Here is a 17,842-nt window from a genome sequence, read left to right as displayed (position 1 = left end):
AATACTTATATACAGACAAAAAGTGCACCAATTTCCCTGAAAAAAGTATACTGTTTAGGATACTGTTGGGGGGAGGGGGGGTTTCCACGGGCATGCATTGGGGTGCCGGCCTCTGCCACAGACTCTATCCCTGTTGTACAGAAGGAAAGAGGGAAAAAGGAGGAGAGTGTTATTCGCTGGGGACTCAATATTTAGACGGACAGATAGAAGGAATGAAAGAAACCTGCAGTTGATGTGTTGCCTCCCAGGTGCCAGGGTCCGTGATGTCTTAGATTAGATTAGATTACTTACAGTGTGGAAACAGGCCCTTCGGCCCCGCCGAAGCGCAACCCACCCATACATTTATCCCTTACCTAACACTACGGACAATTTCCCATGGCCAATTCATCTGACCTGCACATCTTTGGATGGTGGGAGGAAACCGGAGCACCCGGAGGAAACCCACGCAGACATGGGGAGAATGTGCAAACTCCACACAGTCAGTCGCCTGAGGCGGGAATTGAACCCGGGTCTCTGGCGCTGTGAGGCAGCAGTGCTAACCACTGTGCCACCGTGCCGCCCACATATTATTTGCATAAGCCGAAATCAATAGACATTTTAACCACCACGGAGGGTGATACTGTATGGAAAGAGCTGCCACAGGAAGTGGTGGAGGCTGGTGCAATTTCAACATTTAAAAGGCATCTGGATGGGGATATGAATAGGAAGGTTTTGGAGGGATATGGGCCAGGCCCTGGCAGGTTGGACTACATTGTGTTGGGATATCTGGTCGGCATGGAAGAGTTGGACCAAAGGGTCTGTTTCCATGCTGTACATCTATAACTATGACTCTACATACTTTTGGCAAGATCCCATGTTATCCAAGGAAAGTGCGAGTAGGCCATCTAGTGGCTATTTGCTAGTATTGGATCAGCTGAAATACTGTATAAATCCTTGTAGCTGATTGTATTTCGGAGCACTTTATTGACTGCTTCCCATGATATATATATATATCGTGAATAAAGTTGGTCAATACTGAAGGTCTGTTTCCAAGATTTTCTTCAACACTCAAATAAAAGCTTTTATTTCTCCTTCATAATTGTTTGATGTACTTGTCCAAAAACTATTATTCGATTGTATAGGCCACCCAGACTGTCCTGTATCTCAACATTCTCCAGTCATCTTCAGTTAATGAATATTTTGCTTGTCCATGCTGAATACGAGATGGACAATGCACAATATTATACTCAATCTGCTATTTTTTGTTTACTCATCTTAACTAAATATTCCTGATGGAGACTTATTGTTCAACTCATCAATTTCCTTCTTGACTCTGTATTAGTGTGAGTACAGTTTGTGATTATGAATGTACAAGCACTGATCTCTCGTTAGAGTTTAACGATGTGCAAATGACCCATTTTTCCTCAATCTGTTTCTCATCATGACTCAATTCTCGCTCTAAACTAGCATACTAACCCCATCACCATGTGCTTCGAGAACGGGCTGTAACATTATAAATGTCCTTTAGAAATTCGAATGCGCTACATCTGCATCCATCCGGCTTCGTTTATCCTCATAGATTAGGGACTGTTTAGCCACGTTTTGCTTTTCAGAAAACACTGCTGGCTTTGCTTCATTTCAAAATATCTTGCACCAAATTCCTTTAAAAAGGCGGTGTAGCAATGTTTTCGCTAACAGTAACTGTTAGACTGACACAGACGTTATTTCTTGGTTCTGATTCCCATCCTTCGTTTGAGGAGGAGTGTACTTTGTGGTAATCTCTGTCAGTGAGAGGGATTGAACCTTAGTCAGTGACAGGGATTGAATCCATTCTGTTGGCATCAGTGTGCATCATAAACCAGCTGACAGTGAACCAATCTTCTCTCAGAAGGTTCAGGTCAGAATAGAATCAGAAGCGAGCAGTGCCATCCATCTGGTAAATGAAGGTGAGGCTGTGCAATTCAAAGGGCTGAACGACTGTTCAGGATTAAAACAGCGATGCTGCTGAATGAAAATAGGTCGTTGTGATGTTAGCCCCTGTCAGGTAAAACAGTGACAATGATTTGACTGTATAGAGGGTAAACACCATGACAACTATTTCCCTCTGAGAAATGAGCCGGTGTACAGCATGAAAAAAATGTATTTTAAGAACATTTAATATTCACAAGTGCAATCCTCAGCCACATCAGAATAGGCTGTTCTGAGTGAGATCACGGGCTAATATTTACTTAGTTCATGAAGAAAGGTTTGGTTTAACTTTTTTCTTAACCAACGTCAATATCAAAAGGAAAGGATGTTTCATCATCTTCGTCATCTCTTCCCTGAATTTGGTTTTGTAGCTGTATAAATACGTGGGTTTGTACAGGAACTCATGAGAATGTACCCAGATTCAGTGGCAAAATATGTTGGAGCTGTGTTATCACCTCGGTAATACGCTGTTGTTGTGAGCTCGCTGGTTAAAAAGTTAACGACTGCTGTTAGCCACAATAGGACAAAACTGCCTGATACACTGAACAGTAACACGATGGATTTCCTTCTGCTTTTCATCTCAGGATCAGTGCTATTCTCATTGCTGAGACCCCACAGTGCGCTGCATACTTTGCTTGTCACTAAAATACGCTGGAATGTCAAAGAGTTAAGCAGTAATATCAAACAAAAAGGCAGCCATGCAACTAAAATTTATTTCTGCCAAGAGTAGGCCTCACCTGAAGGCGAAAAATAAAAGGCCATATTGGAGCGACAGCCCCAGGCAACGCTTGAAATTATTCAGCTGGAGTCATAGGCAAACCAGAAAAAGAAATCAGGGCAGACAGCGTGGTTGAAATCACAGTGACAGTTCTCACTGTGCGGTAGTTTAATTTGAACTTCTGACAACAGATTGTTACAAACCGGTAAATTGCAAAGAAGAAAGTGAACCACACAGACATATCCAGTGTGGCAGGATTAACACAGAGAATGAACTAACAAACAGCATTGTAGGATAGAAATGAATGTGTAAAGTGATAATTCAAAATATGATGCACAATTACAATAAAAAATGTCACCAGGAAATCTGCAGTTGCCATGGCAATTATGTAAGGCAAGATACATTTAGAAAGTCCATAATTTCCACTGGAGAGAATGACGATGACCAGTAGGTTTGCTGTAAGAATGAAAGAGAAGAGATTAGAAGTCGGATTCCATAAAGAAATATCACGGAAATGTTTGGGAAATAGTTGGAGGTGAGTTTACAGCGAGTTTCCCAACGATTTGTGTACAATGTAGACGAACGGACTGCATTTTGAGGTCAAAACAACATTGAAAATTTAAAGTCTGTGCTCTTCCAATAAACTTTATATTTCACTAATGGCAAAATCTAAACTAATTCTAGATAATTGCTAAATATTTCTTGATTCCAATAAAACATTCTGTTTGGACACAAACATTGCATTAACATCCAAGAGTTGATTTTCTTTGCTGATACCTATCCTGGAGGCGCTGCTCAATAAATGTGCATCATTGAGTCTGTATTCCCCAGTTCCTTCTGATGGATAAGTGACTCTGCAATGAGGATTATTCCTGAAATCTGTTACATGAACACCAAGACATTCACTGTCCAAGAAGAAAAATAACATTGTCTTACCAAGAACACCAAAGGCTGCAATAAGAGGATAGTAAATGTTCTTTATTTGGAGAATTGTAACCAAACTTTCATGAAGAATAAAAAAAATCCCTTACATTATCTGGCTTCGTGTGAAATCCATCAGAGGTCCTCAATTTCACCTTCTTTATAAATCAAGCCATCTCTCCCTCAGATTAAATGAGACCATATAATAACTGTGTCAAAACAATTAGTGGCAGTCCTTTAGCAAACAAGAGATGGCTTTCTACCTCAGCGTGGCTGGTTCATCAGGGGGTTAATTACAAAGCTCAGGCCATGAATTCCCAAACATTAGAGTTTCTTTGAGTGTGTGTGTGTGTGTGTGTGTGTCTGTGTGTGCGTGTTCCCCAGAGGAAGGGAAGATGAAACCCAATGTGTAGGGAATATTTTGTGAAGGCTAGATAGATCATTCCACTCGTCATTGCTGTTGTGGAATGATGCTAATTTAAGAAAATCTTCAATAAAGTGTCATTTAATAATATTGTTTAGTCTAAGAATGACAGTGCAATATAATGATACTGACTGCTGTTAATTTCCTCACAGTACAATGCATTGTGTAACGTCATTAGCAGTGATGGCAACTGTTATGTAAGATTACTCTTGATTGGCACCTACTCATATTCCTGGCGATGCACAAAATCTAGCATTAACGTTAACTCTAACAGCGCACAGGAAATACTCTAACATGGTGTAAAAGATAAACTGTCTAGACAGCATGGTGGTGCGCACACATGCAGACACTCGTACACACACACATGTAAGCACGCACACACACACACACACACACATACAGTATCAAAGGAACGTTGAATGCAAAGGATTATTTAGATTTCTGAAATCCCTGTGTGTCAGATTAACACAGGAAATTCATCCAGCTCGGTCAGGCTTAAGATTCTCCTCCCAGATAATGGAAACTGTTCATGTGGACATTTGGAAACGTGAATCTAACCGAGCAGAACGGAGAGAATCAAACAAGGAAATTTGCAATGAATGTATAGAATGCTTCCATCCAGTTGAGAATGTTGCGAATGTGATATCATAGAATCATCGATTAATACCGTACAGGAGAGGACATTCGACCCAACAAGTCTCTGCCACCAATAGCACACTCATCCCGAAACAAATCCCACGTTCCACACTAGGCCGAGAGCCTTGGCTGCACCATGTGACCAACCAGGTGCTTTTTAAAGTTTGGGAAGTTTCCCATCTCAATTACCCACTCACGCAGTGAATTCCAGGTTCCCACCGCTCTCTGGTGGGAACATAATCCTCAAATTCACTTTGAAAACTCCTGCCTTTCACTTTAAAAGTGTGCCCCTTGTTATTGACTCTTCAGTCAAGATATTTGACCATATGGTTGATCAGATTAAACTGTGTGCATGTGTGACAGTGTTTCTCTGCACAAGGGTGTGTGATAGTGTGTAAGAGCATGTGATTACATCTGTGTGAGTGTTTGAGTGAGCAAGGACAAGAATGTGCATTGTGTGTGTGTGTGCGCGCGCACGCGTGCCGACAGTGCAATGTGTCATTTAATGAGAGTGACTGAATAAGAGTGAGGGGTGTGAGTGTGAGGGTTTTCGCTGCAAAGTATGAGAGTCTGAGAGCAGGAAATTGAGTTTGAGAGCGTATGTGGGTGTGTCAGAGTCAGTGACTGTGTGTGACACAGTGAGAGCAGTGGGTGTTTGGCATCGAGTGTGAGAGACTGTGACAGTATGTATGATTGTACAGTGGTCTGTATGTTTTGTGTATTATTACTGGGGCAGAGACAGGTTGGGGTTTATGGACAGTTACACCATGGGATCATCGACACTCAGACTGTGCACTCGGATGGACACATGCAGGCAGACAGGCACAGTCTCACATCAACATACTTAGGAACACCATTAGAAATACACACACACTCTCTCTCTCTCTCGCTAAAAACACACACAAATGCAAAATAACAGAGTTCAAAATTACTGCTATTAATCATAATAATAAAAATTCAGATATTGAATTATTACACAGAAACACATGAAACTGGAATTGAGTCGGTCACTTGCGCGCTGGAACTGACTCCACCATTTCAGAATTCACCATACCCATCGCCCCAGAGTAACCTTAGATTCTTATTATGCAAGGGAATACATCTACCTGTAACTTAAATATATTCGTTGTCCCAGAAAGTGATGGGATGGGGACAATCAGTTCCAAAGTTACACAGCCCTAAAAACTAAATTCTCATCTGTGTCCAAAAAGGGTGACTCCCCCACTAATGTTCAAACCGTGCCCACAGTCTGAACTCACCCACAAGGAGAAACATCCATTGCCCATCCACCATATCCAGATCATGAGAGACATTATAGACATTGATCAGGTTATACTTAACTCGTCTGAACTCCAGCAGGAACAATCCCTGTCTGTCCACCCATCCCCAAAGCACAAGTCACTCAATCAAAGGATTATTGGAGTAAAATATGAGAGGCATGGAGTAAGTTGACAGCCAACCGCTTGTCCCCAGGGTAGGAAAGTCTGAGACTAGAGGGCATGGAAATGTTGGGCTGAAGAGCCTGTTTCCATGCTATCAACCTCCATGGCTCTTTGAATCTGTGAGAGCCTATGGTACAAGACAATGGGATTGCCAATCAGTGATCCTGGTGTCACCAAATTCCCTGTCACATCAAGCCTATGGCTCAACCGCCCATGAGATAGGGCTGAAATTTATCAGTTGTTACAACACAGGGTAAACCCCTCTGCAAATGTAAACCCAACACACAGAAGCTGACTTTGTGCCGTAAACTGTTACATTTCAAGATACAAAGATTTATCCCAGATGTGACTATTTGAAGTAAAAACTAACAATTTTATTCTTTAAGTCCCACAGAGAACCTTAAAACAATAGCTATTGACAACTCATTTCTCTTAAATCTATCTTTCACCTCTCACTCTACAATACTGGTCCAATTTTTTTTTAAAACTGAATTAAGATTTACAAAATAAATCATGTTTCAAAACCAGCCAGCATTGTAAATTTTCCTCTGTGTTTTCCTGGGTCATCTTTTCTTCTGTCTTCTCTTGCACAACGTTTCTTATTGACAGGTACCATTCAGAGAACCACTATTACGCGTGGGAACACCTCCCACCTTGTACATGGCAGGTACTCATGTGACTCAACCAACGTTGTCTATCTAAGACGTTGCAGGCAATGATGCCCGGTGGCATGGTACATTGGGGAAACTGAGCAAACGCTACGTCAACGGATGAATGGGCACCACACAACAATCAACAGACAGGAGGGTTCCCTCCCAGTTGGGGAACTCTTCAGTGGTCCAGGACATTCAGCCTCAGACCTTTGGGTGACCATCCTCCAAGGTGCACTTCTGGACAGGCAGCAGAGAAAAGTGGCCGAGCAGAGGGTGAAGGCTAAGTTCGGTACCCATAGGGAGGGCCTCAACCGGGACCTTGGGTTCATATCACATTACAGGTGATCACCATTGCACTACAGATATTCCCACACACACACTCTCACATACACACGAACACAGGTACACACAGACGCACAAACATACACTCAAACACACCCATATAGACACACACACTCTCACTCTCACACATGCACCCCCTCACAGACTTAAGACACTCTGCACTCACTACAGACACACACACACACTTTCTCACACTCACAACCCCCACCCCAGACAGACAAACACACACAGACAGACAAAGACCCAAATGCACACATATATTTTGTGGGGTGAATTTGTACTTGCAGAGTTACATTGTACTTTGCTCAAAAACTGCATGCATTCATGTAGAACTCTGAGCTCAAAAACGGCATGAATTTATGTAAAACTCTGTTATCTCACTTTTTAGATTAGAATCAATCTAAACATCATGGCATAGACAGAGAACACAGGTGGCCAACACCTTCAACATATTGTCTAGCTATCACCACTGTTAACAGCTAACCCGAGAATGCTACTTGAATAAAAAGGTTTTGTGATTTACACATGAAAGAAGTGAAACTATCAGTGTATTCTAACAGATGAAAGGCTTAGCACACAATCAATTTCTCAATGTATAATTTCTGTTACATCACACTGTAAATTTTTGCTATAAACTCTGTGTTACGATCGAGTCCTCCACTATCACCTGATGAAGGAGTGTCGCTCCGAAAGCTTGTGTGCTTCCAATTAAACCTGTTGGACTATAACCTGGTGTTGTGTAATGTTTCACTTTGTACACCTCAGTCCAACAACGGCATCTCCAAATCATGAGTAAAATTCAAATTCGATTAGATTTTGATATCTGAGTCATAATTTAAACGGATTGGCCAAATTTGAATTTGTTTTTTTCCCCTGGCAACGCAACCCCCGTTATTTGTTTCAAGCAAATGTTCCCTTTTTAAATTGTTTAGCACACTCTGTGCTTTCCGTCAGTCCTTGCCAGCTTCCTCTCTTTCTTCAAGGTACAGTACACATCTAAACCTTCATACCACCGTCCCCTAAAGAAAAAAAAGTCTTCATAATGAAAACATGGCATCTTCTTTTTCTCTATCCCTTCGCCACATCACTACAACATACATATGACTTTAATCTAAGTTCATTTTAACTGCCTCCCGCATATATATATAAAACATTGAATAGATACCAAGCACATCTATACTTTATCAGCTAAATTCACTGTAATTTAGTGATGACATTCTTACAACCAGCAATATGCACCATTTGTAAATTGAAAGTCAGTAACATAAGACTCCAGTGAAATAGTCTTATGCTGTTGTCTTTAAAGCATTCGAAGAATTTAAGGGGACGATGATCCTTGCACACAACCATCTCTGACATGTCATTTGTGACATGCATATTAAAATGCTGTAAGGCCAGTACCAAATTCAACAGTTCATTTTCGATCGTGGAGTATTTCCTCTGGTGGATGTTGAGTTTCTTCAAAAAATAACCAATTGGCAGTTCAATCCCATCCTCATTTTCATGTAGGAGTAAAGCTACAAATCCTGTTAGTAGCATCAATGAAAACTTTGAGGGATTTCGAAAAATTTGGTGTCGCTAAAACTGGTTTCGTGGTTAATATTGCTTTCAAATGGTTGAATGCGTCCTGGAATTGTTCTGTCCAGTGAAACTCTGTGTTCTTCTTCAGCAAATCTATTAGCGGTGCCACTACATTGCTGAAGTATGGAACAAACTTCCAATAGAATCCGCTGAGTCCCAGAAAATCAAGCACCTCTTTCTTCGAGGTTGGTCATGGAAATTCCTCGATGGCCTTCGTTTTTGTTTTCTGTGTGGTCAACCTTCTCTGACCGATGATGCGTCCCAAAAATGTCAACAGTGCTTTCACGAATTCAGTTTTGTTTAAGTATATTCCGAGTTTTGCTTCTCACCGTCATTCTTAGGGCTCGGCCAACGGTATCATGTGGTATTTCCAGGACTTACTAAAGATCGCTACATCTTCCAAATAGAAGCTTGTTAACCCAGGCACACTCTGTTCATGAGTGTTTGAAATGCGGCGGGTGTGTTCTTCATTCCAAAAAAAAACTTTAAGCTGATAGAGCTCATTTGGGGTTACAAAGTCAAACATTTCCTTTGTTGTCTCTGATAAAGGTAATTGCCAGTAACCCCGCAGTAAGTCCAAATCGGTGATTGTAACTGGCTTGTTGGACTTTCTCGATACAGTCTTCCAATCTCGGAATTGGACATGATTTTGATTTTATAACAGCATTGACCTTGCGATAATACATGCAGTGCCGTTGAGTCCCGTTTGGTTTGGCAACCAAGACAATCGGCGAATTCCCCTTGCTCTGGCTTGGTTCGATGAAATTGTCATTGAGCACGGCCTCCACCTCCTTCTGGACCTGTCTGCCTTTGAGAGGATTAAGCCAGTAGGACTATTATTTTATCAGAACAGTATTCCCTACGTCTACTTCATGTACAACAGCATTTGCCCTGTCTATCTGACTTTTATATATATCCTGATATTCAGTGACAAATCTTCCAATTGTGTTCTTTGTTCCTGAGACAGATAGATCAATAACCAATCCCACTCCTTAAGGATTTCTTCATTTTTTAAACATTTTAAGACATATAAAAATCCACACCATCTGTATTTGATTCCTCACTCTGTGGGGCAGTAACTAACACATGTTTCTCCAGTTCTTTCTCTCTCGTCTAACATTTATTCAATACCTTCACATGACATGCCTGATAAAGGTTTCTTTTTTCTCCATCTGGCATCTTTCCTAGATAGTTCACCTGACTCAATTTTTTCTCAATTTGATAGGGACCACTAAACCTGGCTTTGAAGGGTTCTTCTATCATTGGTAACACGATATCCACTTGGAAAAGGTCCGAGTCAGAGAGCGTTTTTATCTGCCACCTGCTTCATTCCACGCTGTGCCGTCTTTAGAAGTTGTTTAGCCGACTCACCTACTCGATTTAAACTCACCCTCACTTCTAATACATAATCTAATTGTGAGATCTCCGACTTTGGTCCAATAAACTTCTCTTTAATTAATTTCAAAGGGCCTTTCACTTCATGCATGAATATTAACTCGAAGGGAGTGGGCTGAGTAGATTCATTTGGCGCATCTCTAATGGCAAACAATACGAATGGGATACGTTTATCTCAATCATTCAGATAACCTTGACAGTATGCTCTCAACATGGACTTCAAAGTATGATGCCATATTTCTAAAGCTCCCTGGGATTCAGGATGATACGCACTGGATTTAAAGTGCTGTATACCTAAACTATCCATACCCTCCTTAAACAGCCGAGCAGTAAAATTTGATGCTTGGTTCGACTGAATCTCTCTGGGTAGCCCATACAATGTGAAGAAAGGCATTAAGTCCCCACAGCCCTTTTGGCCTTGATACTCCGGAATAGAATTGCCTCTGGAAATCTGGTAGTCACATGCATTAAGGTTAACAAGCACTGGTTCCCACTTTTCGTTCTCGCGAGGGGACCTACACAATCAGTTATAACCCGCATGAAAGGTTCTTCAATGTGGGAATTGGCAACAAAGCTGCTGTTTTTATTACCACCTGTGGTTTACCTACCATTTGGCATTAATGACACATACAGCTAAAGGGAACCACACCCTTGTGCATTCCAGGCCAATAAAAAATATTTTGTACCTGAGCCTGAGCCTTTGGTACCCCGAGGCGACCTCCTACTGGTATTCCATCTGCTATCCGTAACACATCCTGTCTATATGCTACCAGCAACACAATCTGATGCACTTCGGCCCATTTCTCTTCTGTACTAACCTGCCATGATCTCCATTTTCGTCTTAGGATTCTATCTTTCAAATAAAATCCTCAGGATTATTCGCTGCATCCTTTTTAGAGTACACATCCACATATATAAATATCTTTTTTCATCTTGTTATCCTGTTGCAAGTCCCTTTGCCTTTCAGGCCTAAACACTTCTGTCTGACCCTCGACCTGTTCAGGTTTTTTTTTCCTGAACCATTTCATCAGACAGGATATCCGCTAACTGAACCTCAACTCCTTCAGCTTTCTCTTTAGTTTTTACTTCGTGCTGTGATTTATGATAGTGGGATCTGGCTCCCACACAGTCTGTGGAAATACCAGGATATTTCTGTTTTAACTCCTCAGTTTTTTGGTCTTCCTTGGGTTTCTCCTCAACAACGGACGACCTTGGACCCTGCCAAATCATTCTCAAAAACAAACTGGATTCCTGGAACTGACACTCTGTCAATCACTCCGAATGCAAATTACCCAGTCCCAGTTGGCACTTCAAAATAGATCAGACATAGGGGAATGCTAAATTTCTGTCCACCTATTCCACAAATTGCCACACTCTCGTGTAACAGATCAGAAAAGGTGCATATTCACTCATCCCTTACTATCAGCGACTGGTTAGATTATGTATCTCTCAAAATCATAACTTCTTGTCCTACTCCCCCTTGTTCTTTCTGAGTAAACTTTACCCACAGAGGTGAATTAGTTGTAGAGATCAGATACTAACTCCATATCCAGCCCCTGCCCAGACTGTGCACTCTCCTGCAGCTCCTCGGCTCTTCTTGGGGTTTCCTTTTCTACTTCCACTAATGCTACTGGCTTAGCTTATTTTACCACATCTTTTGCCATAATGCTTTTCTTCACCAAACAGCACTGTGACTTTATGTGTCCCACTTTACCACAGTGGAAACACCTGAGGCCTTTCAAACTCCCTGTCCACCGTCTTTGGCTTCTTTTTTGTCCTGTGGTAAATTCTTACCAGTGCTCTCTTCTCATGGTTTTGCAGTGTAGGATCTTTACTTCTCCCAACTTCTGTATCTCACAGTACAAGATTATGGCCGGAAGCTTGTCTTATGCACCAACATGTATCCATCTGCTATTCTTGATGCCCTTCTCACTTTCTGACCTTTCTGTTCCTCCACGTGAATTCTTAACATTTCTGATAGAGAATTTTTAAACTTATCCAGCAGCATAGCCTCTCCTAAGGCCTGACACATCCTCTATTTTTAAAGCATGCAGCCATCTGTAAAATGGCTATTTTTAATTCTTTCGAACTTGGAATAAGTCTGACCTGGATCCTTTTTGTTTCTGAAACACTGTCTGCATTCTTCTGGTATCAATTCATAAGCAGTTAAAATAGCGTGTGTGACCTCTTCATAATCTCTTGATCCCTCATCTGACATAACTTGCTCCGCCTCCCAGTTTAGTCTTAACAAACATGGGACCACTCCATCTGCCCAGACAACGTTTCAAACGAAATAAAGAATGTTTCGACATCTTTCTCATCAAAATGCGGCAGAATTTTGACATATTTGTTTATATCACTACCATCTGTTTTAATCTCCATCCTGATAACTTGAGTTTGCTGACGAAGTCGCAACCTCTCAAGTTCAAATTCTCTCTCCTTTTGCTCAGTGAAGAACGGTCTCTCTCTTTCTTAATTCTCTCTCTCTCTTTCTCGCTCCCTTTCGTCTCTCTCTCTCCCTCTTTGCTCAGCTAAAAAACTTATATTTTTCTCTTTTGGCTCTCTCTCTCTCTTTCTCCTCTCTCTCTTTCTCTTTCCCTCTTCCTTTTCTCTGTCTTTGTTTATATCCTAACTACATTTTCCTCAATTGTAATTAAAGTTTTTCCACCTCGACTGCAATTATCTGTTTCTCTAATACACCTAAGTGTTTGCGTAATTCCCTTATAATTTCTGCTTTACTTTAATCCTTGGTCAAACCCAAATCTAACTTCTTTACTAATTCTAAAAGTATGGCCTTTTTCTTACTTTCTAAACTTTCTTGGCAAATTTGAGAATCATCTTCAAATTCCAGAAATTCTTTGGCAATTCTAAGAGCCATTTCTCTCACGTTTAACCAACCACAAGTCATTGAAATTAAACAAATTGTCCCACCCACATTTTATTTAAAGATCTAGGACACTAACCTGCAAGTAATTAAATCCATTGGGTTTTGACATTCCCCAAATCGATTCAAATCTGTCCAAATCCCAGCGCGGATCTGTCTAAACCTGTTGAAATCGTGCACGAAAGCCCCCAAACTGTTATGGCATGGGGTAAACCCCTCTGCTAATTTAAACCAGCAACACGTGCTTTAATCTGTTAAAATTCAAGAGGCAAAGAAATTTCCCAGAGGTCACTATTTAAAATAAAAATTAGCAACTTTATTCTTTAAGTCGAACAGAGAATATTGAAACCAACATCTATTTAAAACTTCTTTCTCTTAAACTTATCTTTTCCTCCCACTCTACAATACTAGTCTGACAAAAAAATCCTGATAAAGATTTACAAAATAAAATCCCGTTTCAAACCTAGTCAGCTTTGCTGCATCTCCTTTGTAGATTTTCCTCTTCAGATTCTCACCAGGTCGGCCTCGATGTTCTGCTGTGCAAACCCCTTCCCCAGACAGGCACCTTTCAGAGACCTCTTGTGCTAGCAGTGTCCGGTCTTATATCCTAAAACATCAGATCGTATCATTGGTTTTAATATTATTAAAATATTAAATTCAAACTTGATTGGAGTTTGGTATCTTGGGACATAATTAAATCTGATTGGCCGAATTTGAATTGCGTTTTGTCTCATGGCAAGCTAACTGTTCTATTTGTGTCGACCACGTGTTGCATTGTCACCTTGTTCAGAACACTTTATGCTCGATCAGGTAGTTTTGTTAGCTTTTCAACTCCCTGAAAGGTACAGTACCTCTACACCTTCATAAAACTTCCTACCATCAAGCCAACTTTGTATCCAGTTGGCTAGCTCTCCTGGATCCCATGAGATTTAACGTTACTCAACAACCTACCCATACGATACCTTATCAAAGATCTTGATTAAGTCCATGCAGAAAATGGTTACTGCACAGTCTTCATCTACCTCGTGGTTCCCACTTCAAAAAAACAGAATCAATCAGGACTTTGTTTTGGCCAGAGTTGGAGAATTGTGTGCAGTTCTCACTGAAACCAGAGGATGGAACTGATTGGACTGGAGGAAGTGCAAAGGAGATTCTCCATGAATGTTGCTGGGGGTGTCACAATGCAGCTGTGAAGAGGGTGGTTCATAAACTCGGGCTGCTTTCTTTAGAGCAGGAATCGGGGTATATAATACTATGTGGGGCATGGACATTGCGGATAAACAGTAGTTGTTTTCCCATTGTCGAATGTCCAATAACAAGGCGGGATAATTTTAAACTGAAAGGCTTAAGGGGGAGCATGAGGAAAACACTTCTCTCCTCGAGGATGGAAGGGGCCTGCAATACACTGACTGGAGTGTAGTTGAGACGAGAAACCTCTCAACCTTTAAACAATACTTGATGAACAGTTGAAATATCATAACATTCAAGCCCACAGGCCAAGTGCTGAAAAATAGGATGAACGTGGATTCAGTATAATTTCAGTGGGACAAACATGATAGGCTGCCCAGCTATTTCTCCTCTATGTGATTCTGTCATTCTGTAATTCTGAAGGGAAGGTTCCGAATTAGTTTCTTTTCTCGTATTTGTCTGAGTATCAGTTCCAGTTCTTGATATCCTCAGTATCAGCTTCAAGTTCTGTATTAGAGTGCTCGTTCACAGATAGAATTTCCCAAATGTGTTGTAAAACTGAATGAACAAGAACAACAGTGGGACAACAGGGTGCAGCAGAACAGCTCTCAAGGAGCTCGACAGCATGAGGTACTGAATGACTGTATAACCTCAGCAAAATGAAGGGCTTCATGAAAAAGAATATCAGAAGATATTTAGATATGTATGGCATTGTTAGGATATGGAACAATGCAAGTATTGTCATTTGAAGATAAATTGAAATTAACTTTGATGCCTGATAGGTTCAGATTAATCTAGTCTTTAGGGTATTCAATTACAGCGGAAAATCTCAATGATATCACATCACTAAAATAAACCTGTTGTCATACTTTGTTTGTTCAAAATGACATAAAAATTTAAGATATAATCACAATTTCTCTGTGGAGATACAATACAGTATATATCAAAAAAAATACTGTTACTGTGTCAGTTCCAGTTTCGAGGGAATGCTCCCGTTCCAACTGATTGGCAGCAGCAGGGAGAGGTTGTTTCACAAACAACAAAATGCATCTTCCAATACAAAAGGTCGTCAAAGTATATTGCACCATCCTTGCTGTTGTTGGTATTCCTGGTAAGTCTTATAACAACTTAAGTTGCGTACATCTCTGCATTAAATCAGACTTATTCCACTCTATGACTCTTAATCATTTTATTTCCATTTAGCAAGGCAAATACTGATGCCAAATTCCAGTATCCTTACTTATTGAGTTCAAAGAAATTCGTTTGATTAGTAGGTTCCTCAGTAATGTGCAGCATTACCTGTTTCTCTATACTGTGCAGAATGGGTTTACCCAGAGCCCACCTTGATGGGGTTGGGCTGAGCACAAGCCCTGGCTGGACTAGAAAGTGTTTAGCAAGACCACTCTCTCTCTCTGTCTGTGGGAGTCCAAAGCCTGCTATTGGTCAGATGGGTTTTTATAACAACCCACCTGTTAGTGATACCTGGTGTTTCCCATTCCTTGATGGGGAGGGATTGTGTTGGGGTCTTGCTCAGGCAGCTCGTTCTAAATAGGCCCAGATACAACAGGTGGGCAACGATCGAGTTGAACAAGTCATTACAGAGTGAGAAGAGAATGTCAGCATGGATAGCTTTGACCATCTTGTCTGTTTTTTTCAGTCAGTGGATGTGTGGGGGCATGATATTTGTGAGGATAGTTCACTGGGAGGGCCGTTGAACATAGGATTCCAATTATGATGTGTAATGTTGGATTATTTGATTGGCAAAAAGACGAGAGAGTTGTGCCATTTGTAAAACGGTGGACAGTGCTGTGGTGTGGAGTTTACTAGGACAAATACTGAGATCTGGAGTACAGTGGTAACAGCTCTCACACAGAGGAACAGACAACATTGTCTAACAGGATGTTTCCCATGTTGCACTTTGTTGCTGTTACCCTTTGATGCTCCTGAAGCAATACTGGTCAATGTGAAGGGGCTCCCACGTACATTCGTTTGGGATTGTTATTTGGACTTTGATTACCAGTTTGGATAAGTGTTATTATTATTTTGATTATTGTTATGGTTATTTGTGAGTACCTTTAGGTGAATCGTATGGATATATTTTAAAACCAATTCAATGTGAGACCATAGAGTTACACCATCGAGGGCAGTATCCCGTCAACTTTGCGAGATCTCTGTTCTTCCACCTGGTCCACGGGGCTCAGAACAGTGGAGATTGGGTGGTACAATAGGGTTTTTCACTGATGAATGGCAAGTTGGTTTCGGGTGACTGGTGTGCGATTTAGGATAATTGATATTGTTGTGTTTCTCCGAGGGTCCAATCGGGACAAAAACATCCGGCCATACGGACTGATTGTTAGCTCTGCTGTTGGGATGTTCAGTTGACCTGATGCTCAGGATTCAGGGACTTGTTGAGTTGGATAATATATCTGGGTCACCGGTTGATTCATGTCCATCCGTAGCACACTGCTAAAAGAATATGAATTATAGATGTATATTGTTGAATCCATTGATTGTCAAAAAGATATATATGTTGTACTGCCTCATTACCCTGGATTGAATGATGTTCTTGGCCCCACAGCATGGCACATCATTGCACCAAGTGTCACACGGGATGTCTGTCCAAATAGTGAATGTGGTTTATAGGTGGGGTGTTTATAGGAGGTCACATATCGATACTGAGTAAAGCCACCCTGTTTCTTAGCTGTTGAAGTTTGAAATTGTGGAGGGGGGTGGAAATGAGTTAGTATCGAAGGGATTCGTTGTTGCCAGCTCACAGTTGGATGTTTATAAATGTTTGCAGTATTGTAAACACTGAGCTGTTCACTCCCACAGCACACTGTAAATGTCAGGGCTGCTACACTAACCCTGCTGGCTGGGAGATATCTGGCACAGTGTGTTTTACATCAGGGGAGTAACACAGTGAATCAAACTCTTTGATGCAATAACGTCCCCTTTCTTCAATTCCAAAATAGTTCACTTGACAGAAAATGTTATTGTTGGAGTGTTGGGTGGAAAAATATCAAATGAGATTCATGTGGCATTCGATAAGACTGTAAGAATGAGAGAACATGACTGCCATAGTGCCACAGGTTAGTGCAGTACAGAAGACTGAGTCAACAGCAATAACAACAACAAAACAGATACTGCTGGGAAAGGTCAGCAGGTCTGGCAGCATCTGTGGAGAGAAATCACAGGAAACGTTTCAGATCCAGGAACAGTATGCAATGGATTGCAAATCGGAAATCTTTGCAGCTGGCTGCATATGTTTGGCGCTCAGTTTATAAAGTGAAATGTCCCAGTAAATATAAACAGATGTGATTGTTGTTATGAAATTAAAATGGCAGATTAACAACGTTAGTTCAATGAAGTGCCCTGTACAAATATTTTGTTGACCCAAATAATATTTTTGGTACTGATTAATCTTCCAGCAAGGTTAGGACAAGCTCGGGGATGTGGCTACATTAATTTACTACTTGTACGTTATTAATCATGGATTTACAGCTGGACTGTTTCACATCAGTATTTGATTGGAATTGGATGAATAATTGTTGAATCTGCTTTTCATAATCTGCCCACAGTTAAATTTCGAGTGATCGCTGCTCTTCACTTTGAGGTGTGTGTCCTCCTTGGGAGGAGGAAGTGAACCGTTAATCAGTGAAAAATCAATCAGCTTTACGACAATATATAAAAATAAAAATACCGATGAATGGG

General features: G+C 41.0%; 1 pseudogene; it reads right to left on the bottom strand.

Annotated features, from left to right (window-relative positions):
- Window positions 1-2,212: 2,212 nt before the first annotated feature.
- LOC148138401 (uncharacterized) overlaps window positions 2,213-17,842 on the bottom strand; it is a 47,459-nt pseudogene continuing 31,829 nt past the window's right edge.

This window comes from Chiloscyllium plagiosum, unplaced genomic scaffold (assembly GCF_037043375.1).
Source record: "Chiloscyllium plagiosum isolate Xiang-an unplaced genomic scaffold, Cpla_swu_hap1 HiC_scaffold_40, whole genome shotgun sequence".
In the NCBI taxonomy this organism is placed as follows: domain Eukaryota; kingdom Metazoa; phylum Chordata; class Chondrichthyes; order Orectolobiformes; family Hemiscylliidae; genus Chiloscyllium; species Chiloscyllium plagiosum.
The sequence above is the reverse complement of the archived record's forward strand: the minus strand, read 5'-3'. Positions and strand labels throughout refer to the sequence as shown.